The sequence below is a fragment of the Herpailurus yagouaroundi genome, unplaced genomic scaffold, assembly GCF_014898765.1.
Source record: "Herpailurus yagouaroundi ecotype Mexico unplaced genomic scaffold, PumYag 194, whole genome shotgun sequence".
Classification (NCBI taxonomy): Eukaryota; Metazoa; Chordata; class Mammalia; order Carnivora; family Felidae; genus Herpailurus; species Herpailurus yagouaroundi.
This window is the reverse complement of record NW_024412425.1, coordinates 9,518,605-9,525,314: the sequence shown is the minus strand read 5'-3', so window position 1 is coordinate 9,525,314 and position 6,710 is coordinate 9,518,605. Positions and strand designations below refer to the sequence as shown.

Sequence of the window (6,710 nt, the reverse complement as noted above, 5' to 3'; positions counted from 1 at the left end):
GGCTGGGAAACTACATTTATAAGAAAGGCTCCAGGTGGGTGAGCTTGATAAGTCTAAGAGAAATGAAATGGAAGAGGAGAGTGTATGTGTGTGTGTGTGTGTGTGCACGTGCATGTTCACATGCACATGTGTGTGCATATATATGAAGTGGGGGGTGGTGTTTGGGGTGGGGGATGGCCCAGAAATCCAAAGCTCTGATCTATATCTTCTAACTATTTCAAAATTATCAAAACCTCAGGCTCTTTTTCCCAATAATTTATTCCATGCAGACTGGGCACAATGCATCTTTTAGGAGGTTGTTTGACAGTGCTTAACCACTACCCACACTGTACATGCTCATAACAAAAAGGCAAGTCCCCATATACCATTCTGTAGCTTAGAAATGCATAAGTTATACAACATCTGGAATCTACCCAAGGAAAAAAAATGCCAGCCTACAAATCTAGCCTGCTGGAGGCAGAAACCATGTGCTCGGAATCATTAAAATCACGTTTCACTTTGCCACAATGCGGCTCCATCCCCCTGCCAACGGCCAGATAAGCTGGCTGGGAGAGATTCACTTTCCTGGTGCTGCAAGAAGGGGCCACACACCTTTTGGTTAGTACCCATCTAGGTTTAATACCTAATTACTATCCTCAGATTGCCTCTCAACACTCATTACCAGAACTGAGAGCTTCCAGCCAAGGTGATGGGACTTAAGATTAGGACAAAAGAGTAGTCACTTTTGTTTTCAAGTGCTGGTCTCCCTGGAACATTATCATTCAGCAGGATTCGAAGGAAGCATTTTGACTTTCTGCTGAAGGCTCCTGTAAGAATCAGACAAGGCAGTAAGCATTTATAAATGTATTAAACTCCCTATTTGAACAAGAGGGCCTCCGTATGTCTGGTCTTATGCCTATGATGAATTTACCTGTTCATCTCCAGCACCTAGGCCCAAAAATCATGCTGACAAATATACTCTAAACTACAGTAATCTCAGAAGGGACAAGCTCATCAGGGTGCCAGGCTGTCTGTTCAGCACCCTAGGGCTGTCTGGGGTTCCTGGGATAGACTGTCACATAGACATCCATGAAACAGTAAAAAATTTTTCTTAGTCATGACAATGGCCATTGTGAGTAAACCAGGTGGGACTGTTTCCTTGTCTTGTCTACCGAGTTGCCTGCATCCTGGGCAAGCAGGAAGGAAAAGACAGAGGAAAGAGCAGAGTACAAGTGAAAGGAAGGGGAAGGGAAAAGAGAGGAAGGGTTGTAAGAAAGAAGGAGAGAAAGATCACAGGGTGAGGAAGAGACTAGTGAAGAAGGAGGGCATCGGTCTAGAGATAACAGATAAGTGAAATTTAGAGTCATTATCAACTTGCTGTGAATTCCAGATGGAGTTTCTGGAAGCCGCAACCATATTTCTTGTTAGGAATTCATTCATGTAACAAATGTTCTGTGGAACACCTACTATGGGTCAGGCACTGTTCTAGAGGCAACAGCTTGAATTCCAATAAGGAGAGGCAAACAATAGACAAAGAAAAAAACAAGCAATACCATTTTAGATAGCAACAGTACTGGAAGGAAATAGCTTGGTCATGTGATAGAGAATCGGGTTCTAGACAGGGAAGGCCACTTGGAGGAGGTGCTGTTGAGGGGAGGCCAGCATGCTGGGAAGGAGCCAGCCATGCAAAGCAGGAAAGGAAGAGCATTTGTTAAGGCCCCCATCCCTCTCCTTCCCTCCCCACCTCTCACATACACAGGAACTGACTGGCTTGGCAGGAAGATCAACAGAACAGAGGCCAACATGGTTGGAGGGTGATGTGCAAGAGGACAAGTGCAGGGCATTAGTCTGATACTGTGCAGGCTTATAGGTACTGACAAAAAGTTTGGAATTGCCTTCACCCAAATTCATTTGGGACAATCTGCAAAATGCACTTGTGATTAGACAAATGATTGACCCCTCTTGATGGGAAAACATTGGTTGTACACTGTGTCCTCTAATCCAGGATTTTCTCCTGAATGGCTCTTATGGAGCAGAGTAGAGAGGCTCTGTGTGACCCTGACATGTGTCTCTCCTCCAAGTTCTAACATCAGGAAAATAGCTTATTTCCTCGTGGAAGAGGGAAGGCATGTATTACAGGAGATGAAATCCGCACCTTTTGTTGCCTACATTCCTGCTTCCAAGGGGACACCAAGGGACTAAATACTTGCCCTGGTAAGATTTCACAAGACAAAAGGAGTTCATCCCTGTTGGGGTCACCATGATTGGACCAAATTTGGGTTCTCATCTCAGGGGTCCTCATGTTGGGAAATCCATCAGCAATAAAGCCCCAAATGTTTGGGTCTCCCAGGATCAACACAAAGGAGAATGACTGAGATCAGAATACTGTTGTCTAGAGTCCAGAACAACCCAACCTACTCTAAGGATAGCTGGGAAACCATGCGGGGATGGGAAGGCTGCCAGATGCCCAGAGCCAGCCAATGGACTTGCAGTCTCACACGCTCCAGTCAGTTCCAAATGCAGAAGAACCCGCTCCCCACTGGAGATCATCTCTTTGGTAGATATAGCATCTCCCCACCCCAAGCAGTGCTTAACACACACCTACAAATCCATGTCATCCAACCTTCCTCAAGTACCATCTCCTCCTGGAAAATATATTCTAATGGGGAAAACACTGAATGTGGAGTCAAAAGGCTTAGGACTGCCTTTGAACTTTACCACATACTGGCTATGTGGTCTCAGCTAAACCACTCACCCTCTCTGAGCCTCATTTTCCTCAACTATAGATTGAGTCTAGCAATACCCCCTCACAGGCCTCAGTATAAGGATTGGATTTAACATATGCACAGCACAAATACAGTGTCTGATTCACAAAGAGTATTCTTTCAGTAACTGTGATGTCCTGCTTCAGTTTGGTGCCCAGATTGGAGAGCCCTGAGACCACCGAGCTGTCACTGCTCTGGAGTGCTGGGGAGGAAACTAAGAGAAAATAGAGGAAGTCTCTTAGATGTGAGGGCTCCAGCAAGGAACCCAATTGCCATGGGAATTTCTGGAGACTGGGCAAAGAGAAATTTCACTGTTTTAAAGGATCAGGATGAGCAAACACAAAGCTGCTTCTCTGGTAGAATTTATAAGCCCAGCAGGCCCCTGGCTGAGACAGGCAACTCATTCTGGGGGAAATTAAGTGTCAGATGTAGTGCTGTGGAATTCTTTGGGCACCCATTGGCAGAGTTTTACAGTCATTCCAGCTCTCGGCCTTAGTTTCCTTGTCAAAACATTGACTTTCCTCTGCAGCTCCTAACAAGGCAAGAACTGGGCAATACCAATGAGTAATGCATCTCTTAACACTTCTGCTCAAAAAGATGAGACACCTCAGACTCATTTCTACTGGAGTTTGGGGGCAGTAATACGACACTGAAATCATTTGCTCCATCACACACCAGGAGAACTTTATGGCTTTCAAACTGGCAAAAGACTTGCCCCAGATGAATCAAGTTTCCGGAGTTGAGATGTCTAACACACACTCTAGATGAGAGAAGAGATATATGGGCAGATCCATCACACTAGCCTCTCGTCCCTGCAGAAACAGGAGCAGGAAAGTCAAGGATTTGTTAGCAAGGCTCTGCAGAATGGCTCTGAACCAACGGGCAGCGAGGAGATTCGAGGAGATTCTAGTTCAGCACCACAAGTAATTACTGAAGGAACTGAATACACAGAGTATCTGTCCTTGTTTGGGTATCTCTGAAAGCAGACCCCAGGCAAAGGCATGGTTGCCGGTAGCTGATTTGGGAAGTGATCCCAGACAATAGGAATGAGGGGGCAGGAGGAGAGCCTGCAAAAGGGGACACTACTGAGCTGATCACCACTGTGGGCAATGAAGGCCCAGTCCTACTGAGACCTTTTGCAGAACTGGTGAGAACAGATTGCTCCTCTGAAGGATGAGAGGTGGGGCATTTATTCTCTACCCGTATCCCTGGTGGTAGAGGCTTGCTCCTTGTCCCTGAGTGTTAACCCTCCTGTACTTGCAGGCTGTGCCTGTGCATGGACTGGTCACTCCCATAGCTTCAGAGAGAGCTCCAAGTCAGAAAAGCAGAGACTCCACAGGCCTGCTGGCCTGGGGTAGGACCTTGGTGGTGGGACTCCAGAGATATGCCTGGCACTGCCCACCACAAGTGCACTGATGTCAGTGGGGACCAGGAACGTGGCACAGGGCACAAGAGTCCTCTGCAGTGGTACATGCACCCATCACCAAGCTAAACATGACAGGAGGGCAGGAGACAGAGGAAACCAGGCACAGCCTCACCAACTTCTAGGAGAATTTGGAACAGAAGGTGACCCACAGGAGCCCAGTTCAGCAGCTCAAGTTATAATTGAGTAATAAGAAGAGAATGCTGGTATTGAAAACAAAAATTGACTGCAGTGGCTATAGCATTCTAAGAAAGAGGCCAAGCTCTTCCTAGGGGTAGATGGCCTTTTAGTTTAGAAAAATGTTTCAGAGCATCTTTTTATGTATGTGAAAATATAGGCCCCAGGGCACAGTGGGAAGGAGAATGAGAGACAACTAAGCTCTGTTATAACTGGAAACTTTGTCTTATATGTTTGGAGAGGCCTTGGGACCACAGGAAGAGAAGATACAGGGCTGGGGAGATAAAGGAGGGCAGAAAAATGGTGGGGGGCGGGCCCAGGAAGGAAGATAGCCAGGGAGATATGTCCTGCAGCTGAGCTGTCAGGGAACTGCAAGGCAGTGACAACTAATGATGTAGCCACTTCAAGATAGTGCCCGTTCTGTGAGTGCTGACATTCCTTTCTGGTGACCCTAAACCTTCAGGGTGAAACATCTCACCCTCTTGTTACCAGTGCTTTGGGGAAAAAAGACAAGTCATGTGGGGTGATACAAGATAGAGAGAGGACAATGGCCATGGGAAAGAGATGGAATAGGAAGCAAAACTCACAGGGATGAGTACCCAGGGAGTGTCCCCTAAGACTTCTTGGAGAAACTGGGAAGGCACCTGACATCTCACAGAATGTGAATGTTTGAAACTGAAGAGAGTCGTGACTCCATAAACCTGAGAACGTGGGACTCTCTGAGTTATGAATTGAATCAGTCTGGCATTCAGTCACCATTGCCAGACCCCCTCCTGTGCCAAGACCCCAAGCTGGACAGTGGGAATAATGTCCTGGGTGTCCCAGTCGTCAGCACCCAACCTGGCCAAGCAACGCCCTGGGAAGGAGGAAGGAGGAAGGAGGCAGAGGAAGGAGGAAGGAGGAAGGAGGAAGGAGGAAGGAGGAAGGAGGAAAGCTCAGTAAATTCTGACAATCATGGAGGATCCCCAGGCACAGAGGGGGCATTAGGATCCTGACTTGAATAAAGAGGAAAAGCAAAGATTAAAGGAAGCATATGAGCAAAAGAAAGAGAATGCCTCCTCTGGGGTGAAAACTCCTTTATGGGGGCTCCCTAGGGTTACCAATGATACCAAGGTGTCTCCCCAGGTGGCTTCTTCTGAATCAGCCAGGAACCTGGTCCTGGAGGAGGGACTAATGAAGGGACCCCTCATGAGGTGGGGAGGGGTGTGTTAAAGGCAACCACGAGGCATGTGGGATCATATACAAGGCCAGAAACCGTGAGCATTGCTACTTGCACCACTATGGAAGAGGTCTCAGGAAGGAGCTGTGGTTTTCCATAGTGGAGCTCAGCCTGGCAGTGAGGAAGCAAAGGGAGCAAACACTTCACTTCCCTGTCCCCTCCAGTGCTGCCCTTGACCCAAGCTGCCTGGGAGCCAGAGGATAAGAGAACTTGGTTGGTGCTGTTCTACAGACCTAGACTGTGGTTGGAGAGTGGACTGGAGGCCTTGCTAACAACTGGGTATTTGTCCTCTCCAAGTTGTCCAAAGTGGGCTGGCCTTATGCACGGAGGTGATCAGTGGACTTGTAGATTCAGGAGAGGTTGTGTTGGCTGCCTCATGCTGAAAAGCCCCTTGCCTGACTCCTGAAGAAGTCCAGATTACTCAGAAGAGCTCAAAGAGGAATCTGTAGATTATGCCCACAGACAGAAAGCTGGGATTATGATAAGGAAGTAAGTCTGTGACATGTACAGATCCCATGTGGCCTAGCATTTTAGAAGTCAGCAGCAGTATTTTTTAATCAATTAGACATTCTACTAGAAGCCAGCACAGCAGCTCTCCAGCTGGGAGGCTGAACCCAAGGACCTGAGTTTGTGAGCAACCTGAGAGTTGTCAGGTTCTCCCAGAAGCAGACTCTGAGGTGGTGATTTGTGGCAGCTGATTTTACAAGGAAGGAGAAACCAGGGAGGGTGAGGAAAAGGAAGGTAGGGAAGGAGGAGGAGGCCAAGCATGGGTGTGATTCCAGGTGAGGTCCCAGCTGCTGCCTGAACTGCTGGGGACCTCTGGACTATAAACAGCACCTCACAGTTTTTGGGTCTTCCCTTGGGGCAAGGGAGCAGGGTTCACACCCCTGCAGCTGTCCGTGGATGGCTGCAGGCCTGAGAGGGAAGGCAGAGAAACTGCCTGGTGTTTCCAGCTCTCCTGTGCTTGCAGCTCAAGTGCCTTCAGTAGCTCAAGGGAAATCTTTAGATGTGGGCTGTGGGTGCTGGCCATTTGAACAAAGTACCCAGCGACTGGAGGAGGATGCATACAACTTTAAGTGTGACCCAAGGGACCCGCAGGGAGGAGGCCATGATCACAGGGTCTACTACAAAGCCCATCACCCTGAGT

The 6,710-nt window shown here is 48.0% G+C and overlaps 1 long non-coding RNA gene across 1 annotated transcript; it reads right to left on the bottom strand.

The window, feature by feature from the left end:
• Positions 1-598: 598 nt before the first annotated feature.
• LOC121011414 (uncharacterized) lies at positions 599-1,038 on the bottom strand. The gene is made up of 2 exons (XR_005781614.1): positions 911-1,038; positions 599-806 (listed from the first exon to the last, which is right to left on the bottom strand). It is a non-coding gene; the product is annotated as an uncharacterized LOC121011414 (long non-coding RNA).
• Between the last annotated feature and the right edge of the window lie 5,672 nt (positions 1,039-6,710).